This window comes from Amblyomma mixtum, chromosome 9, assembly GCF_055824585.1.
Source record: "Amblyomma mixtum isolate Tamu chromosome 9, ASM5582458v1, whole genome shotgun sequence".
In the NCBI taxonomy this organism is placed as follows: domain Eukaryota; kingdom Metazoa; phylum Arthropoda; class Arachnida; order Ixodida; family Ixodidae; genus Amblyomma; species Amblyomma mixtum.
The window spans coordinates 87,540,936-87,562,823 of record NC_143020.1 but is presented as its reverse complement, the minus strand read 5'-3'; positions in this window follow the sequence as shown (position 1 = coordinate 87,562,823).

The window sequence follows — 21,888 nt, the reverse complement described above, 5'->3', positions numbered from 1 at the left end:
AACACCGAAACAGTGCAACCGCACTTCTCAGTCCTCCATTGTTACCACCATTCAAGAAATAGTTCACCATAAGTAAGACATCGGTACTTTCAAAATAACCACGCTTTCGTCGGTAGGAAGCGATATTTCCGGCTTCGCCTTGTTCGTGGATAGCTGGAGCACAGTCGGCGAGCTTCACACAGTCCAGCGCGATTTGAAGGTTATCACTCGAGCACCGGCCGGCCTGCGTTCCGGGGCGCCTAGCGGACCATTTTGAAGCAGCGAAAATCGAGCATGCGCATTCTTCTCACTCGTTGGCTGTTCCGTGCTACAACCATCCCCCTGGCGACAAACTCATCCCTTCTCCCTCTTTTTGCCGCTTTTCGTTCTTCGCGATTGATTGTAGACTTGGTTGCCTCTTATGTCCGCGGACGATGACGCAGCTCGGGCCAAACACGCCAACCGGGTAACGGCACTGTTCAGCGCTGCCTCTTTCCAAAGATCTGTTCAACTGTTAAAAAATATAACATCACAATCTGATCTTGGTGGCGTTGTCTCATATCGACACAACTGTAGCTCGCACGTCACCATTCTCTCATTCATTATGCCATCGCCCCGCTTAAGGCCGATTCACACGATGGTCCGTTCGGCCGCGGCCCGCGCATCACGTGTTCATGCGTCAGCACATTGAGAGGCGCGCTGACCAGGCCGCGGGCCGACAGCGCGTCTCTCAATGTGCTGACGCATGAACACGTAGTGCGCGGGCCGCGGGCGAAGGGACCGTCGTGTGAATCGGCCTTAACGGCCATGCAACTGCGGATCTTTTAGAGGTCACTTGTCAACGCGTTCAAGGCGACATACGGCATGTTCTTGCGCTTAATGTGGTGCGGGACCCATCTCTTCTGCCTCGGCAGTGACGACGCTCCAAGCGCCGCTTCGGAACCTCCGATCCGAGATAGTACTGCAGAACACGTCGCGCGCAATTTCATCACTGTCTGCTCGCTGAAGCACAAAAAAAAAAAAAGAGTGACTTGCTCAGGTGGGAGCGACCGCTGCTTAAAGGGCAACTGCACTACTTTTTGAGAATTCCACGAAATTCAAGGATTCAAATCTATATAGGCTGCAGGTAAATCATGCTAAGTGTTTTTGTGCTAGCGGTTAAAACAATGACGTAATCGACGATTGAGTTTTAGGCTACTCCTCAGTGCAACCGAGGAGTGTGGGCAAGTTAAATGTGATGTAACGAGGTGAGATTTCAAATTATCGCTGCCATCAACTACACCCACCGTGCCTTGTTTGATGCTGCCAAAGCTGCTAAACAACACTCGGCGAGCTTTGCCTTCGGGGGAGTTGGTTTTTCTCTCTCAAACCATGCGCTTATGTGTCGGAAATTACCGGTACCTTCAATGACGTCATCATGCGCTGCCCACTTGGCGCTTTGTGCTGCGAAGAAGCTTGAAGGCCATCTCGATCTTAATCGTCTATAACGTGGCCACTTCAAAAGCTAGCCCTGAAGGAATTCGCATGCTTTACCTGCAAGTTTCACACATTCCACCGTGGATGCTCGTGGATTTCTAAAACCTATGCGGTTTCCCTTTCGGGAGCAGCAAAGAGAGTGAGGGAAGCTGGCCTGGTACCTATCTCACCACGGAAGAAGATTCTGCGCCGTGGCACCGTTCTTGCTCTTGGCAGACGCTCGCTCGACAGCCTTCAAATCGCACTTTATCGTATAAATAGCCCTCTTTTTCCCGGGGAAGCATACACGGCGAATCCATAGCGTGGCCTTCCGTACTCAGCCCCTACCTGGCCTTCGGCATGCTATCCTGGTGCTTATTTACATTTGCCATGACTCACAACGGCCACCGCGAGATTTTCCTGCCTCGAATAAAACGTGGCAAGCAACTCCACTTAATCAACAAGTGCATCCTAATGTCCCATTTCGTTCACTAATTGGGAGCACGAATCGCAAACATGATTGTGCTCTGTTCGCAGGAATTCTGCGATGTCATGAAGAAGATAAATTTCTTCACTCAATCGACCCACATCTTAGATCAAGACTCTCACCCAGAATTCCTCGACAACTGGAAACACTTTATCATCGACTTCGCCTGAATTCTGCATATACAAACGGCTTGCGATACCGTTTTGGAAAAATGAACAGTCCGCACTGTGACAACTGCGCCTCGATAGAAATTGTAGAACATATCTTGCTTGAGTGCCCTGCGTATGGTAACGAGCGTGCGTACTATGAACATTGCATGCAGAAGCTCTGCCCAGTGCCCCTAACAATGGACAAAGTTTTAGGTCCCTTAGCCTGCTTCAGGCAACAGAGACTTGCAATGAACTTTCTGTTTACATATTTAAAAGACATTGGACATCTCGATAAGCTTTAAATTCACTTGCACCTCACCTTCATGCATTCTTCATTCAGTGAACTTCGTCAGCCCATTTGTCGGACTATGCACTCCATCACTCTATAGGTTACATCAATACTCGCCATTGCATCCTTAGTACCCATTTCATGGCCGCATTTTATCTTCGTTTTCTGTTACCTCTTCCATGCTGCTTTCCTTCTGTCTTTATCTCCCAAATTCCCCTCCCTGCGCAGAGTAGCATGCCAGCGATTTTTAACGCCGGCTAAATTCTCTGTACTTCATTAAAGAGTCTCTCTCTCTCTCTCTCTCTCTCTCTCTCTGAAATCCATCGAATCGATGTTGTGTCGTCCGATGCAGCTCCGGCCATCGGCTAAGCTTACCATCTTGCAGAGCATCGTGTTCTCGCCTCTTTTTTAAATGCACCGATATCGCTGAGATCGACGGCTGCATGGAACTCTCCATGAACATGGCGACATCGAATTCTACGCGAAATTTCTTCATGGTGCGTTCATTCTTATTTACCGAGGTGGTCTGCTTGATAATTTGCTGGTTTGCCGTATATTTTAACAAAACCCTCGCCTCGTTTGTGTCATGCCTCTATTAAGGCATCGAAACTTTACTAGGTCGGCAGCCGCTGCCTCGTTTTTTTTTCTCCTATGATTTTAGGAAATCTGAACAGAAAAATTGCAACTTATCCCAGCAGACCTGCTAGTTAGGAGTTAATGGTTATTCATATAAATCTATTTTCAGTTCCTGAAAGGTAGCTATAATGTGTCATTAAAGTAAATTATTCAGACTTACGGACTTCTTTGTACTGAACCTCTACAGTTTGGATTTCATTCTAGTAGCTCTGTGTAGCGCACCAACACTATCAACCTATTTTTATTCGTTATCGCGACTTACAGCCAAGTTTGCGTAAAGTCGATTTTTTTTGTTTTTTCTTTCACCTCGAGTTTCACTGCGCAACCAATATTTAACTGGCACCGTAAGTATGCGTTCAAGACGGCTTAACTTCAAGGTCAACGCTTGAACCAAGCTCAAGAAATGAATAGTGCAGGAAATAAATTGTATCACTTGGTTATAGCTTGGCCTTCCACTAAAAATGGAATAGTAGTTTATTGTTAACGGCTATTAACAGCTTGTAGTGAAATACCTAGTAAAGTATCGAGCAGGAACAATCACGTCCCAGAAAACAAGACCTTTGCTTCCCTTTGTTCGCAATGTCAAAAAAGCGGCTTAGAAAGGAGTTCCTCTTAGGGTAAATCCCGTTCGTTCCCAACGGCAAATAAGCTTCTGAATATGAGTCTGAATCGGTACATATACTTTTGACAGCGCCGATGTAGATACTGCTCTGTGCAATATAATGAAGTAAAAAGATTACACTAAAGAACTATCGCTGTGCGGAAAGCGCAGTTTGGTGTTACTTAAGTTGCGTTTACACCGCTATACCTATGCTGATTGATACCAACCATGAATTTTCAAGCGGCTCCAACGCCCCTTATTCGTTAGCATGCAAGATATAAGGTACAGTGTCTAGGGTTTGTAGCAGTTACAGAACAACGCCAGTGGCCATCGCACGGCAAATTCCTGAAGTTAATGGTTAAGGAAAGGCAGAAATCGACAAGTATCCCTGCAGAGGTGGTAGGCAGTGTGTGAGGGGTCTGCCGCTGGCAGGACAAATCGATCCGGACTTATGGAGAGCGTGTGATGACTGAGTGCGGACCTTTAAAGGTACTGTACAAACTGCGTAAGAAGTCTTTCAGGGTTAGAACTTTCGTTTCGCGCAAAGAAAACAATTCCTTCGTAAATGAACCTTCTCGGATGTGTATGAACGGCTTTCCAGACATAAATAATGAAAGGAATCTTAACCTTGCACTCATTTCTTCCAGCAGTGCTGAAAACAACACCTAACACGGAAAAGGGTCATTGTCGCGCCATTGCTGGCTAGATGAGCCAGCTGGCTAACGCCTTCTCCACGTGGCCGGAAACGAGGTCCGTGCGAACCGCGCATATGATGCAGAGTGGCACCGTACCGCAATGATCAATGACCTTTCATTCAATGAAAGGAGAATATGCGATACCCAACAAACAAAGCCTAAGTAAGATGGTAACGCTTGCTTTCCTGGGAGTCTTGATTACAGTGATCTCTGTCAAAAGATACTACACCGCTCTTACTCGGGCCTGATAATGCCGACATCACTCAGCGTAATTGTTTGGCTGCCTCTGCCAAGTATGTAAAACTTTCTTCAACTCCTTCCGAGAGAGAGAGAGAGATAAGGAGAGGGGGAAAGGCAGGGATGTTAACCAGAAAGGTTTCCGGTTGGCTACCCTGCACTGGTGAAGAGAATGAGGGGATAAAAAGGGAAGAGAGAAGGAACGAGAGGCAAAGTCACAATCTAGCAAGCAAGGCAGTCTCTCGGAAAGACAGAACAGTGCCTTGTGAACCTTGATGGCAGTCGGCTGTTGTGGCCATGGGCCGAGGTTGGGCCACGGGCCCTCTGTGAAAGGGTGGGGATAATCGTAAAATGTTGGGCAGTTCGGTTCACATATCACCCGAATGGGAAGCGGTTGTGTCTGAAATCCGGGACTGGAGCCCACGGGCATTGCACTGAAAAATAAAAGTTTGCTTGACTTTCTTCCGAAAAGATAATTCCGGGGTAGCCATGGTGTCTTCTATTGTAGAGCTGCAAGAAATGGCTGTAGCACGTCCAGTACTTGCAAAGCGTTGTGTGCTACTGGCGTGCGTAAGCTGGACAGCAGATCACGCATAACATTCATCAGTGACGTGAGGATTGGAATCACTTGCATATCTTGGCCATGGTCGGAATCATGCCTTTTGCCCAGACCAGTCGTAGGTGTCGCAGGCATGGGGTGCGGCAACGTACCTGACGCAGTGCGTGCTCTAGGCTTTGGTAGTGGTGGCCACGTGGTATCAGAGGCAGCAGGTCGTGAGTCAACGGTCGCCGGGCTTTCCTGATTTGTCGGTGGAGGCGGACAAACTGCAGTGCCGCTTGGGGTCTTCTCTTCGAAGGTATTTGTTTCCTTCAACGAACTCCTTCCGAATAAACAATTGTCACCTCGGCTACAGCCTGCTGCACAAGTTAAGCGAAGTGAAATAAGCTTCGTTCGCAAACTTCGCAGCCCCTACAACGCCCATGAGACGGCTAGCGGGGTTCTCCTGATCACCAGGCCCACTTGCAACTAATGTAAAGCTCTCAAGGTGTTGTACGATTCAGAATAAAACATGTATATATTAATGGCGCTTATATCACCGTAAGAACTGAATGTGACCGCATTTGAAGGCTCATTGCTCCGACATGTTTATGTGTCTTTGTCAGTTCTTTCACCACGTACACAAAGTCGTCATTGTCATTTTTTTTGTTCCAACCTGCTTGTCTTATCTTTTCCCGGCTGCGCTCCCCGCAGGAATTCCAGTTTTAAATATTCACGCCGTGTTCAGGTGACCTTATGGCATCGGCACATTTTCAAACAGTAAGCGACATTTGTTACTAAAGCAAGACGCGAAATCGCACGATGAGAAGTGCCTCAGTGGGCAGGAGGCCATTGAATTGAATTAATTTGGTTGCCACTTGCAACGGTGGCCAGGTTGTAATGACGTTACAACCTCACGTGAACGTCAGGAAATTTCGTGACAGACAGCGCCGTGTTTTTCCTCTGATGTCTCTAACACAATCACAAATGACTAAAAAAACAGATTCAGGGTTCCGAAATCGATTCAGACCCTAAACATACATGTTTTCATCCTCTACGCCTAAACCGTACGTGTTCATGCGTTTGTCCATTGGTGATATTGAGCATGAACTTGTAGCTTGAATGTTTCTGATGACGTGCACACGCCAATCGTGGTTTTCAATGTCGCCTTAACAGGAAGCTTCTTCATCTCTATTGTGCCACCGCTATTTGTTCACTGACTGCACTGATTACCTGAGGGCCTGGCTGATTTGCTACAGTAAGGTTTACATCTTCCAAGGTGAAGCCACTTGCGTGATAACTTCCTCTTCGCTGATTTTCTGTAGAAAGGCTCCGAACATTTACTCATAGAGACAAAACACTTGTTTTAGGGTCGAATTACGACCTAGATAATCTTGGCTTTTGCTCAGAGTCAGTGAACTGCCAGAGAGATATAAAAACGTTTAATGTATTGAATGGTTGGGTGGGCCCCCCTTCCAGGAGCATATTGGCTTTTGCCGCTGATCTTGACCGGCTGCGAAAAATCCGAGCATCTAACTGAGTAAGGTGGAGGCAGTGTAGATAACGATTATTGTGAGGGCCACAAGATTATATCCAGCACGAATATCCGCATAATAATGAACTACGGGACAAAAACTAACCTAGCAACGGGTTTTGTTTGTTAGACGAGCAATTGGGCCTTTATGGCTTATCTTAAGGTATATATCTCTGTAATGCAAAAAGAACCCTTGTCCTTGCCTTTGCAGAACTTTTGGCTTTTGTAGCTGCTGTAAGGGCCGCTCTGTACGACTGATAAATAAACCCCGTTCTCTGTTTACTTTTGGGAATGCAGCACGTCTCAAACATCTCACCAAAGTCTTCATGGCAAGAAGATGGTGTTGGCCTCTTCTCAAATCACACTACAAGAACCATACAGCCTTTCTTGAAATGACACATACCCACATGGTGGACTGTTCAGGGTTTTAGGGTGAGCGCGAAAGGAAATCATTGCGCAGGTTAAGAGATAAAGGGAGGCTGTCAGCATATACGAACGAGATGAAAATAAAGAATAAAAATTACTGCAGACGAATACGATCTCAAAAACTGTGGAGAAGATTAGAGGAAGATTAAAACCTGAGAGAGCACTTCTTCCTCCTGAGAAATGGAGATAGAATTACCATTTATTCAGCATGGCCTGGATTTCTCTCTTTTCCAACTTCTTAGCTTAGCGTAATTTACATACGCGGCGAAAATTTTCGTCAGGCTATAGTCCTCTACAATATCTCTCTTTCATTTTACCACACGAGATATCTAATAACTACGTCTCGTCTCAGATTTTTAAATATACCTAGAAATATCCTGATCACGCGCGACTTTGACATTCCGAGAAGAAGAAAATCAACCATGGCAGCCAACCTGGAACGCCTCGCAGTTCCCGACGCATCCCAAGATTTTTCAGAACAGCCCGTCGCGCCCATAAAATTGCTGCATTCGCTGCCTAACATCCATCTTCAACACCTTTTGGCCACCACCTCAAGGAAGACCGCGTCGGATCCTGTCAACAGCCTGCAACCGCCCGCCGCACCTGTAAATCTGGCCTCACTGGTCCGACTTAAGGCCCAGGTGTCTCATTTCAGCCCACAAAACACCACGGTCGCAAGCGCTATCCGTGCCCAAATTTCCCCGGCCTCCTTCCAAGAACGCCGCGTTTCACTGCCAGTAGCGAAGCCGTGGTGGAAACCAGCTTGGAGGCGACCGCCACTGCCTCCTTCTTTACGGAGGCTCGCCGCAGCGCCTTTCAAAGCGGCTACAGGAGAAGCGACCACCTCGCCCCGAGCAAAGATCTTCGAGACTGCAGGTAGCTCGCCAGAAGCGACGACTCGAACGCTAAGCTCGACTAACTTCGACAGCGAGCGACTGACAAAGGAAAAATTAGACACAGACCCAGACGCAAGCAAGCGTACCGATGCATATTCAACCAAATCGATTCCTTCGGGAGTGACGCAGAAACATGGTGACACTCTTATGCAGCGTATTTTGCGGTCGACCCGAAATGCGTTTCGATCGGGACGTTCAGTGGCTTCCCAGCGATCGTCGCAGTTTCGCGATTGGGACGCGGAGGCTGGAACGTCTTCGAGCCTCGTTCCACAAGGCTGCGCTACATCGACCCAGGAGGCTGAAGTCACCTCCAACCAGAAGCGGGAGTCATTCGTTGTAAAGGCTCTCTTCCTCAGCCTCTTCGCGTTCGCAGCGGCAGTCCTGTGTACGACGGCTTTTCTTACATTCAGCGATGTCTTCCATGCTGAGAACGGAGCCCTTGTGGACGCTGGCCTTGAGACAGTGGTGCCCCCTGAAGGTCTCGTAGACAACGCCTCCCCGCATGGGCCGGTGCCTTCAGCCCCTGAGGAGTACCTTCGTCCCCCAGCAGATGGCGCAAGATTCACTGGTAGTTATCGGACTCTGACCGCGACTCCAGCTATGGACGGCGTTGGGGACAGTACGCCGGAGGTGGACTGATCCAGCTTGTAAGATGAGTGATGAACTGAAAATTGGTTCTCCTTATGAAACTCGCCGGCGAATAAATTTCCTAACATTCATAAAAAAAATAGCGATAAAATTATTAGGCCACCTGAGGCTTTCTGTGAAACTCAGAAAGAGCACTGTGTCGTCCCTCTCGGAAAAAAAAACATGCCTTTCCATGCAGGAGAAGAAAGGCACGTATTGCCTATATGAGGCCTTATTGAACGAAATAATTAATCATGCTTTGTCGATTGCCGAAATTGGAAGTTGTTGCAGTTAGTTCGACTGATGACCAATAGGATAGTTAGTGGTTTAATTCAGAAGTGCGCACTCAGATTAGTCGCGAAGGAAACAATAATCACGTATGACGCATTGTGAAACCCTTTGAATAATTGTTCGTCTCGACTTCAACCATGGACGTGGTTGCACAAAAGGGCCTATTTATAAACACTTTGCACATTTGCGTGTGTGTGTGTGTGTGTGTGTGTGTGTGTGTGTGTGTGTGTGTGTGTGTGTGTGTGTGTGTGTGTGTGTGTGTGTGTGTGTGTGTGTGTGTGTGTGTGTGTGTGCGTGTGTGCGTGCGTACGTGCGTGCGTGCGTGCGTGCGTGCGTGCGTGCGTGCGTGCGCTCTAAACAGGTGTGCCGAAAGTTGAAGTAGCGCAACTGGTCAAAACTGACTAACATCCAGAATATCGAGCCCGTAAAGGAAGGTTTCCACTATGAAGAGGCTGAGTGTGGTTGGAAACACCGACCTTAATCCTACTGAAACACCAGTTACCCCGCGCACACTGAAGTATATCGGGGAGCAGGGCGTTTGAAGCAGGTTGTACAGGTATCACATTAGGAGCCTTCCTTCTACGTTGAAAAATAAAAAGCTTTACTTCGCAACACATGTAAGGAGCGAGGCAGTAAGACTGAAGGATTCATTTAACACCTGATCAAAACCACTATAATGCCGATTTCCCGCAATTAAGTAATTACTTGCCGGTTTGGTGGCGACCGTCATCAACCAATTATACCCTTATCTTCACTTACAGTGACATTGAAGAGGGTCAGACGACGGCTGCATATAACTATTATCAGTAAAAATTGATTATCTTGCTGTTTCTGGGAATCGTAGCGTGTCAGTGGCAGGAAAAGGCACAGATGAATGAGAAAACTGAATTTAGACATTTTTCTGTCACTCGAATCAAACTCGTAACGTCCACAAAGGAAAAGACGGGTTGTTCCAGTGTTCTGGAGAATGGGGGTACAGGCTGGCCTCCAAGATCCTAGGCCTTTTCTTCTCTCCGCCTGCAACATGCCAAAAATGGCCCCCTTCCCTTACCCTCTGAGCTTGCACGGCAGAGGAGAAAGACGCCGCACTAGGAATCTCTCAGCAAATGTGATTCCACGAAGCTATTACGACCAGAAATAGAATTATATCACCACAATGAATTTAAAATCATAATTGGAATATAATAGAAATTGGAATAAATTGGTGGGTCAATGATAAATCTTACCAATCTCTTAATGGCAAACAGTTGCTGTTGGCCTCTTGAAGTCCCACTACAAGAACCATACAACCTTCGCTGAAATGGCACATGCCCAAGCAGTAGACTGTACAGAGTTTTAGGATGAGTGCGAGAGAAAATTATTGCGCCGGTTAAACGATCAAAGGGCCTGTGAGCATATAAAAACAAGATGAAAATAAAGAATTAAAATAAAGAATAGAAACATTTGAAGATGAATACGGTCCCAAACACTGTGGAGAAGGTTCGGGGAAAATTTTAACCTCAAACCTCAGAGAGCACTTCTTTATCCTGACAAATGGAGATATAGTTACCATTTATTCAGCACGTTCCGGATTTCTTTTTTTTTAACTGCTGAGCTAAGTGTGTTTTACTGACTCTGCTAAAATTTTCGTCAGGCTATAGTCCTCTACAATACCTGTCTTTCATTTTACCACACGAGATATCTAACAACGACGTCTCAGGTATTTAATAATAACTAGCAAAATCCTGATCACGCGCGACTTAGACATTCCGAGAAGAAGAAAATCAGCCATGGCAGCCAACCTGGAACGCCTCGCAGATCCCGACGCATCCCAAGATTTTTCAGAACAGCCCGTCACGCCCAGAAAAGTGCTGCATTCGCTGCCTAACATCCATCTTCAGCGCCTTTTGGCCACCACGTCAAGGAAGACCGCGTCCGATCCTGTCAACAGCCTGCAACCACCCGCCGCCCCTGTAAGTCTGGCCTCACTTGTCCGACTTAAGGCCCAGGTGTCTCGCATCAGCACACAAAACGCCACGCTCTCCAGCTCTATCCCTGCACAAATTTCCCCGGCCTCCTTCCAAGAACGCCGCGTTTCACTGCCAGTGGCGAAGCCGTGGTGGAAACCAGCTTGGAGGAGACCGCCACTGCCTGCATCTTTACGGCGGTTCGCAGCAGCACCGTTCAAAGCGGCTACAGGAGAAGCGGCCACTCCGTACCGAGCAACCATCTTCGGGGCTGCAGGTAACTCGCCAGAAGAGACGACTCGAACGCTAAGCTCGACTAACTTCGACAGCGAGCGACTGAAACAGGAAAAATTAGACACAGACCCCTACGCAAATAGGCGTTCAGATGCGTATTCAACCAAGTCCACTCCTTCTGGACTGCAGCAGAAACATGGTGACTCTCTTATGCAGCGTATTTTGCGGTCGACTCGCATCGCCTTTAGATCGGTACGTTCAGCGGCTTCCCAACGATCGTCGCAGCTTCGCGATTCCGATGCGGAGGCAGGAACGTCTTCCAGCCTCGTTGCACAGGGCTGCGGTACATCGATCCAGGAGGCTGAAGTCACCTCCAAGAAGAAGCGCGAGTCGTTCGTCGTAAAGGCCCTCTTCCTCAGCCTCTTTGCGTTCGCAGCGGCAGTCCTGTGTACGACGGCTTTCCTTACACTCAGCGATGTCTTCCATGCTGAGAACGGAGTCCTTGTGGACGCTGGCCTTGAGACAGTGGTGCCCCCTGAAGGTCTCGTAGACAACGCCTCCCCGCATGGGCCGGTGCCTTCAGCCTCTGAGGAGTACCTCCGTCTCCCATCAGATGGTGCAAGATTCACTGGTAGTTATCGGACTTTGACTGCGACTCCAGCTATGGACGGCGTTGGGGACACTACACCGGAGGTGGACTAATCCAGTTTGTAAGATGAGTGATGAACTGAAAATTGGTTCTCGTTATGAAACCCGCCGCCGAATAAATTTCGTAACGTTCGTAAAAAAAATTTAGCGATAAAGCTATCAGGCCACCTGAGACTTCCTGTGCAACGCAGGAAAGGCACTGTATAGTCCCTTTCCTACAAAAAAAACTTGCATTTCCTGCACGAGAGGAAAAGCATGCACTCCCTTTACGAGGCCTTATTGAACGAAACAATGTATCATGCTTTGTCATTTGCAGATATTGTAAGTTGTTACTAGCTGTCCAATTCAGGTGTTCACATTCAAATTAGTCGCGAAGAAAATAACCACCCTGGACGCAGAGGTTGACGCCTGGCGCCGAGGTTGATTACATTCAAAGAACACTAAGCTATTGTAACAGGTTGATTCGTCGTGATTTAACGTGTGTTCTTGCCTGTAACCTTTGTAACCGTGTTATGACTGTGCATGTAACTATTGGTTTTGTCTATATATTTTGTGCTTTTAATAAATTTTGGCAGTTGTTAGTGAGCACTTGTGTTGTAGTCACTCTGTCTCTGTCCCTGTCCTTGTGGTGCCACAGCAGTATGAAAAGTAACCACGCATGAGGCATTGTGAAATCGTTTTAATGATTGTTCGCCTCGACTTCAACTATGGACGTGGCCTATTTACAAACACTCTGCACCTTATAAACTGTGTGTGTGTGTGTGTGTGTGTGTGTGTGTGTGTGTGTGTGTGTGTGTGTGTGTGTGTGTGTGTGTGTGTGTGTGTGTGTGTGTGTGTGTGTGTGTGTGTGTGTGTGTGTGTGTGTGTGTGTATGCGCGTGTGCGTGTGCGTGTGCGTGTTCGTGTGCGTGTGTGTGTGCGTGTGTGTGTGCGTGTGCGTGTGTGTGTGTGTGCGTGTGCGTGTGCGTGCGTGCGTGCGTGCGTGCGTGCGTGTGCGTGTGTGGGGGGGTGCGTGCGTGCGTGCGTATGATTCAAAGAAAGAAGTGGGCAGTTGAACAAATGTGCCGAATCTGGCAGGCGACCGCAACAGGAGCACTGCAACTTTGTGAAAACTAACACATCCAGAATATCGAGCCGTGGAGTTGGGAACACTGACCTTAATCCTACTCGCGAGCGCCAGTTCCCTGTTCACGCAGGATCATATCGAGAAGCAGGGCGCTTGAAGCAGGTTACACCCCATTCGAAGCAGCCTGCCTTCCTTCTACGTTGAAAAACAAAAAGCTTGACTTCGCAGCACATGAAAGAAACGAGAGAGTAAGATTGAAGCGTTCCTTTAACACTTCATCAAACCCACTTTAATGCCGGTTTCCAGCAAATAAATATTTACTTGCCGGTTTGGTGGTGACAGTAATCAACCAAATATACGAAGTCTGTTAGAAAAGTATCCGACTTTATTTTTTTTTATGAACACCTGATCGATTCGAAACAAGCACGCTTGCACCAGCCTACCTTGAACCTTCGTGCGCATGCACAAATTTTTTCTCGCCTGCCGATAGTGTCTGTCACTGGCACGCAGCGTTTGAGTGAGGCAGTGCGCAGTGCTCTCGTCGGTTTTTTATTGCAAGGAAAATGGCGCAGCGAAAGGAGCAGCTCTACTGCATCAAATTTTGCCAGAAACTTGGCGACAACCAAGTGGAAACCTTTGGGAATATTCAGGCGGCTTTCGGTGACAATGCTATAAGCAGCACACAGATTAAGCAGTGATACAATTGGTTTAAAGACGGCCGCACATCGGTGCAGAGAGAGCCACGCTTCGGTCGGCCATCAACATGCCGAAATGACCAGGTAATTGCCGAAGTGAACGCTGTGGTGACGCGGGACCATCCTGTGACTATCCGAGAAATTGTGGAAGAGGTGGACATCACCAATTTTTCTGAACATTCAATTACCACCGAAAATTTGACCATGTAGAAAGATGCGGCGAAATTCGCGCCGAAGCTGCTCACAGTGGAGCAAAAGCAGCTTCGTGTTGAAGTCTCACAGGGTATGCTGGATTCCAAAAACAGTGACCCCGACTTAATCAACACCATAATCGCTGGTGACGAGTCTTGGGTGTACGGGTACGACCCGGAAACCAAATCCCAGTCGTCACAATGGCAGCATTCCACGTCACCGAGACCAAAGAAGGCCCGCCAAGTGCGCAGCAATGTCAGAGTTGCTGACTGCTTTCTTTGACTCCATCTGTGTGGCACACCACGCGTACGCACCCACAAAGTAAACACTGACCAAAAGAATACTACAGGGATGTCCTCTGTCTCCTGCGTGGTGCTGTGCGGCGCAAGAGGCCGAAGTTTAGGTCAACAGGAAATTGGCGCATCCATCATGACCATGCTCCTGCACATTCCTCGCACTAAATTCACACTTTTTTCGCGAAAAACCAGACCGCTGTAGTTCAACAGACTCCTTACTCTCCTGATACGGCCTCCTGTGACTTCTGGCTGTTTCCCAAAATCAAGAGGCCATTGAAAGGAGGGCGATTTCAGACAAGAGAGGACATTATAGCTGCAACGACAGATGACCTAAACTCCATTCCGAAAGGGGCATTTTCGGAATACTTCCAACAATGGCAGCACCACTGGGAGAAGTATGTGGAGTCCCAAGGAGACTACTTTGAAGGTGATTAGGTTTCCAACGCTCCACTTACGCCAGTTTTTTTTCTTCGGCAAAAGGTCGGATATTTTTCTAACAGACCTCGTACATGTATCTTCACTTACAGTGTCATTGAAGAGAGGCAGAGGACAGATGCATGTAATTATTATGAGTAAAAATTGATTATCTTGCTGTTTATGGGAATTGTAGCATGTGTCTGGCAGGAAAATACGCATGTGAATGAGAAAACTGAATTTAGATATTTTCCTGCCCCTCTAATCAAACTCGTACCGTCCACAACGAAAAAGGCGGGTTGTCGCAATGTTGAGGAGAATGGCTGTGTAGGCTGACCTCCAAGATCGACTCCCAAAATTAGGTGTCGGCACAGGCAGTTTACTTGAGTAATCGGTCGGTGATGGCGACACCTGGATTTGAATTTTTCTGTTTTTTTAGCTATTCGAAAGCCCCTTTTTTGGCAATAGTTGTCTGTTTGTCGTTATAATGCTGCAGAGTATAAATGCAAGCCAACTTCAATTTGTCCTCAGAGTTCCATCACAGTCAATCTGAGGCATGAACAACAATTGCCGGCAGGAGCTGCTTATCTGCTTATCTGCACAAGAAGCAGTCCTATCGCTGTAGTTGTCACTGTCGTCCAGGGAGAAACTTGGCTCAAACCAATTGCGGGTGTTCAGCGGGAATAATAGACTTTAATTGAATTTTTTTTTTCTTTTTGAAGGTACACTTCATGCTGGCGTAGATTAGACCGTCGTTGCTGTCATTCTTTACTGACTTAAGGTGTATATCCCATAATGTCATGACCAAGATTATGGGACAAAAATTTTGAAAATTTGAAAATTGTGCGATACTCTTATCGAAATATGAAAGGTTCTGATATCTATCAGAACCTTTCATTCAGAGCAGGAGGAGGGGGAAGAAGTAGGGGAAAGGCGGGTTTCATTCAGAGTGTTTCCATTAATCGTCCATAGAAAACCAATAGTGAACGCTTTTGACGATAGAAAATACGTTAATAGAAAAAGAAAACGCAAGATTACCGTCGACTTATCTCTTGATATATTGATCGTAATAGTAAAACCTTACATTATATGAAAAAATTGCGTTCATAAACGGTTTTCCGCTCAAAAATGCGTTTGTCAAAAATTTTTCGGTGTGGGTTTCTAAACCGCCACACTAAATATCTGAGATAGCAGCTCAGGTTCTTATTGCGCCCATTGATTTGTTCCTGCGCTCGAGCGGACATCGCAGGAGAAAAAACATCCCAAATTTCAGACAACTTCAAAAACTCTGCTTGTGCAAAAGAAATCTGAAATTGTCAGGAAGAACCGTTGTAACTCGATCTTCGCATTCCCCTCCTTGCATCTCGCTGCAGCACCTCTCGTTAAAAGAAGATCACACTTACATTTTTAGACCAGCTCCCGCGCAAGTTAGTGTAGTGTGCCTGCAGCTCTTTTGACCACGAATCTTGTTATCTGCCACCAAAGAGCGTACGGATTTTACTACGAGTGTCAGTTTTTATCGCTGCCTTTTTGTCTTGCTGAAATTTTTGCGTGTGATCCTCAGAGGTCCAAAACAATAGTGGCAGGCGAAAGTTTTTTTTTTTTTTTTCTGAGGCTCTGAACATACGTCGCGTGTTGCAGGAGAAATCAGTTTTTCTGTTTCCAGTCCAACTCTATTCATGTGAGTAGGTCCAAGCCTCTTCCTCCTCTCCTCAAAATTTGATCCATAAATTCCTTCCTGCACTCACACTAATTCCATCACCCATAGAAAATCTATGCGATCTGCCTAAAATGCCAAATTTCCACAGTGATTGAGTTCTCAGCATTAATCGACACGCGATGGCAGCCAAGTAAATTAGGAGCGTTTGTCTGGATTTCATGGGCTTCCTCCAGCTTGAGGTGAACGAAAAAACCTTCCTGAAAAACATAGCGTCGTGTACTCAAAGAAGAGTATTTCCTCGCCACTGCAGTGGTTACAGCCTCCTGACATACCTCGGAGGGCTGATAACCTGAATGGTAAACCACGTTTGCCCCCGGTCGTTTTAACAGGACGTTGGCCTCTTCGGGACGCAAAAATATTAACCTCCCTCAGACCCCCATCGACGCGTGCAGTTACCTTTTCATCTTTCCTTCTTTTTCTCTTTTTTCTGCCCAATATAGACTCGTCAGGACATGAGATGACACAAATATAGAGCAAGCGACCCGCCTACTTTCCCTGTTGCCGATGTCCAAGAGCGTTTTCTTATTTCACCGTGTAACGACATGCGTGCCTCCGGGTGGCGTGGAATGGTGCAGGGTTCGCATTTCAGCGACGTGCCTTGCGTGACTTTGGACCGAGGATGTGTTTAAAAGCATCTCGGCTTCCAACACGGAAAGATTTTTTCTTTTCGGTACGTGCGCTGATCAAGAGTAAACACAGATGCTCCCATACTTTCCACCAATCCCCGGAAGAAGGCCGTGTAACAAAAGAAATAGATTAGCAAAACGTCAATGAATCGAATGTGAATCAATTTAGATGAAAATGTGAATGTCCGAGTACTACACATTTGACAAATATGTCACTAATTTTTGTGCTACATCATGCAGTGTGAAACATGTTACCGGCCTACGTTAAAGATTCTAGTTGAATATGCCTATTTAATATATCATGCACTCTCTTCTCCAATATCTTGATTGATAAATAACTATTTTGTAGTCAGTGTGTTTTTCTACATTTCGTGTAATATAATACTAGATAATTTCTTCATACTCCTCCTTTCTTTTTTAAAGCCATCTGTGCGCTGTTTGTTTCGTAATTTGTATTTTTTATTTTCTAGCACTGACAAACATCTTCATCAGAATTCGAATCCTGGAACTCATTCTCGGTTTCCAGTATGCGCTGTATTACCTTTATCACAGTAGGAGCCTTCTAAAAACCTTCCTATCGATCTGAAAACTAAATTTTAGATAGTTATGTAGATGCGTGGAGCCTCCCTCCCCTTTGCATAATGATTGATGAAGCAATTGATTGATTGATTGATTGATTGATTGATTGATTGATTGATTGATTGATTGATTGATTGATTGATTGATTGATTGATTGTCTCATTATTCATTCATTGATCGATTGCAATACTCTTCTCCCGTCATGCAACGTGAGTGACTGAATATACTAAAATATACTAAGTGAGTGAGTGAGTGAGTGAGTGAGTGAGTGAGTGAGTGAGTGAGTGAGTGAGTGAGTGAGTGAGTGAGTGAGTGAGTGAGTGAGTGAGTGAGTGAGTGAGTGAGTGAGTGAGTGAGTGAGTGAGTGAGTGAGTGAGTGAGTGAGTGAGTGAGTGAGTGAGTGAGTGAGTGAGTGAGTGAGTGAGTGAGTGAGTGAGTGAGTGAGTGAGTGAGTGAGTGAGTGAGTGAGTGAGTGAGTGAGTGAGTGAGTGAGTGAGTGAGTGAGTGAGTGAGTGAGTGAGTGAGTGAGTGAGTGAGTGAGTGAGTGAGTCAGTCAGTCAGTCAGTCAGTCAGTGAGTCAGTGAGTCAGTCAGTGAGTGAGTGTGAGTCAGCGAGTCAGTGAGTGTGAGTGAGAGAGATTTTGATTACTGACATGTAAAATCAACACTGTTGGCAATAGCCGGTGAGGTACGCCAAGAGGGCGCGAAAGTACCTCACAGATACAGCGCAACAAAAAACACTTGCCTAATCTCCTAACTCGGGCAAGGTGACTTCACTTTTACTCCGCTCCACACAATTGTCGAATTACGTCGATTTCACTGTACCGGCTTCAACCCCGTAAGCAAAGAGCGGGGCAACGGTCCGCCGCGTCTACGGACCTGGCACTATAGCGCCAGACTCCACACGCGATGAACTAACCACCTGGCGCCACAGCCACTATCACCGCCGCTGCTAACCACTCTCGCAAACCACACCGGAATAACCGACGCGAGAAACAAGCAACACGCCACCTCCACCACCGGTTTCGGCATCGCAGCCCTCTTCGTCGTCCAAGGAGAAAGTGCGCCAGACTGTCCCGTCACGCTCTGTTAATCCCGTAGATCGCCGTTCACCTTTCACACCGCGGCGTTCCAAAACAGCGACGGCTGGTTTCGGAACGCGTATAATGCGCCCTTTAAGTGTATAACGGCAACAGTCCGCGCCTACAGGAAGTGTATATATGTATGACAAAAAGAAATATAGCCTCGAAGCTAGAAGAAAAGACAGCGCACAACTGAGTTCGGCTTGGCGGCGGGGCTGTGTGTACATTCTCACAACCTCCTGGCTGCGGGACCTCTCGCAGCGTGTGCAGCCAACCGCGCTGGGTTAGTTTCGTTTTTGTCGTTCTTCATCTCTACTCTATTGTTGTTTCTTTTTTATCTACACAGCCCCCGCTTCCGCTAGTACAGCAGTGCGGTCCGCGTTCGACGCCTAACGAGATAACGTTGGCCGGCGCCGAAAATGTCGTAAAAGAACGGCGCAGCCATAAGTTCCGCCGTCCATAGCAGAGCGGAAAGCGGAACTAAATAGGGACCCCGAAAGCTTCGGGCGGAACAGATTCCTCAGGAAACGAGGAACCTCCGAACATAGCCGTCCACGCTCTCGGCACGCAACGCGCACTAACGCCATCTTGTTTCTTTCCTTCCTTCAGTTTTTTTTTCTTTCTTATTTTTTTCTTCTAGATGCTGTTTTCTATCTGTGGAGAGGAACGACAGACAAGGAAGCTGATAGATGAGTAGTGTCTTGTGTAGGTCGACGAGACTACGGCTCGGTCATGTTGTTTGCGCTGGAACCAGCTGCTCTCACGACAGTTATTTCTGGCTTGACTGATTCGATGTTACGGCACACCACTTTCTGAAATCCTCGTACCAACTATTATTAAGCGCGGACATCCAGCCCTCGTAGTAGTGTTCCGATATTCGAAGCCCGAGAAACGGCCAAGGAAAACGTGCCTGCTTTCATCATGAAAAACTTGCCGACGTTGACTCTACCACGCTCCATCTGTTTCCTCCAAAAGAAACCCTCTCCACCCAGGGCCTACATCGGCCATGTTTACCTCAGCCATAAGACTTAGTAACACGACATTAATGATATGAAGGGCGGGCTTATGAGAGTGTCCAGTACACCGTCCTCCTGGGAAACGTTCTTAGTGGACAGCAGTAATGCCCAATAGCCGTGGATTTGAACGTACTACGCGCAAGTCGAACAAGTTTGATCCAAGGACCGCATCTTATGCTTTTCTTACTCTGAATAAAGAGCACGTATTTATATGATAACGATTTTTATAGCGCTAGCACTAGATGCCACCCTAGCAAAAAAGCCTCCTGCCGATGTTGGTAGGTAGAATGCGTTAGGACTAGGTGGGCCACTAGCGAAAAAGCCGTTATGTGTCCTGATGAAGCCTCCACCTGCCGACGTTGACAGGTGCAAATGGGACAGAGGGAAATCTTCCTCTCCACTTTTATATGGGAAGGAAATGCAAGTGGGAGAGGCAAGACGAAGGTAGGGTGACAGGCGACGGATGGCGAAATAGAGAGAAGCAAATACCCTTTCCTTTTCTTGCGCTAGTGCCAGCTGTAGCCAAGTGGAAAGGACACAATCGGAGCACGGCTTACGCCAGCTGCAGCCAAGTTAAATGGAGGGTAGCGCGCCTGCAACAACCTATTGGAAGGGAGGCAAACCCGTTTCGCGACAGGTGCCGCCATATGCGATACGCCCATACATATTGCGCCAGCGCACCTACTTCGCATTGAGTTTAACGAAGGAAATCCCTGGTTACCTTTTTTTTTTAAAGAAGCCTTCAGAGGTTAGCCGCCAAGAACGGCGATTGAGCACCAAAGTCGGGACTTATATAGTCAGCTACAACCGATCTACCGGGACACCGACATTATTACCGGAGGCATTTAATTTACGGCTAGATGAAACTACTCCCTGAACAGCGCACCTACGAATACGTCCGAGCATGCTTACTAAGGTACCTAAAGTTCCGTAGCAAAAGCCGTTATTCCGTTTATACTCCTCTAAAAGCATTGCGTTCGCTGTGGAAGTAAGAAGATACGAACACTAACGAGTCACACGCGATGATGCAACGCTTACTTTCTTTTCTTATGATGTTTGTGATGCTGCTACCTGCTTCAATTTGCTTAATCTGTATTTCTCTTCACAAACAAAAAAAGAGGATCTTGATAAGTCCTGACTTCGTTGCCACTCAGCTACTTTGATTTTTAAGAAGAGAGAAATTACGTTCCAGTGCCGATTTCAGTTCAAGATATCTATTCTCCTATCTCTCATACATTACGACTCACTATTGAGAAGAGCAAACGGGAAGGTAGTCAGAGAGTAATTTAGTCGTTAACAAAATTTTTCCCCAAATAAGCGTACGCAATAAAACGGACACCACACGCGGTGCCGCATGCAAATAGTTGACAGAAGCCCGCTAAGAAAACTTCAGTCTACCTCATTTGCTTCGGTTGCTTGCATTTTATTGTGTCGATAAAGATTTTTGCATATATCAAAAACGTTAGCTCGTTATGCATAAATACGATTACTGGATGTGTAAATGTCACCACGATAGTATTCGCAGCTAGGCACACTTGCAATTACTGAACCGGCGCACTTACAATCAAAAGTTAAGGAGCGGATATTATCAAAACACAGTTTCATCGCCCTCTACAACTGCTTGAAAAAAATATATGCAGACGAATTCTCAGTGCGCGAATGGCGCAGTGCATCAATATATCTCAAGCACTGTGCTTTGAATGTACCATCAGCAATAAATGAAACGCGAACAAGGCAACTGAACCACGGACAACAAAATACGCAGCTCTTAGCGAGATGAAGCTGAATACTGATTTATACTGTTTTGTTTTCGAAGGCGCGAAGGCTCTTCTTTAGAAGTGTTATTCAACCTCGCTAGTATTTCCAGTCCAGATGCTAATACTTCGGTGTTATTTTGTTGCCACCTACGTTTTCTTGTTCGCGTTTCATTTGCTGCTGATAGTACACAAATTAAATATCTTCCCCAAATTTGCCCCACATAAACTTATGAGTGCTCCTGTTATTCAGTACGCAGTGCTTAAGAATAAAGTCTCCCTCGACGGTATATGCTTTCTATTATCAATCCTGTTTTCTACCAATATCAGAAGCAGCAGATAACAAAATCCGCAGCGTATGGGTTAACAGCCTTTGTTACATCTCTTCTTCTCGTTTTTGGTGTTTTGTTTTCATTTGTCTTGCGAAACCCAGTACGCCTCTCTAGGGCTCTCGAAACTTGAGGCTACCTTAAATAACTAAATAAGCGCTTCTCAAAAACCCCCAAAACAAGAATCGTTCAATTTTTCGCGCAATCTTAGCTGAGCAGAAGATTTCTGTTCATTTATGTATTAGTCTTCCTCCCTCCAACTTCTTGAGACGTAACGTAACTAGGCGTACTTCCTGCTCGTTTTAATTTTTCTTTATGAGCACAAAACAAAACCGAACAAAGACCCACGTCTTATCACAAAAAGACACAAAGTAGCAATTATCGGAGTTTTTGTGCCGCAAAATAGCGTTACACCAACGCCAACAATTCTTACGCAAAAGCTGCTGCGCACTA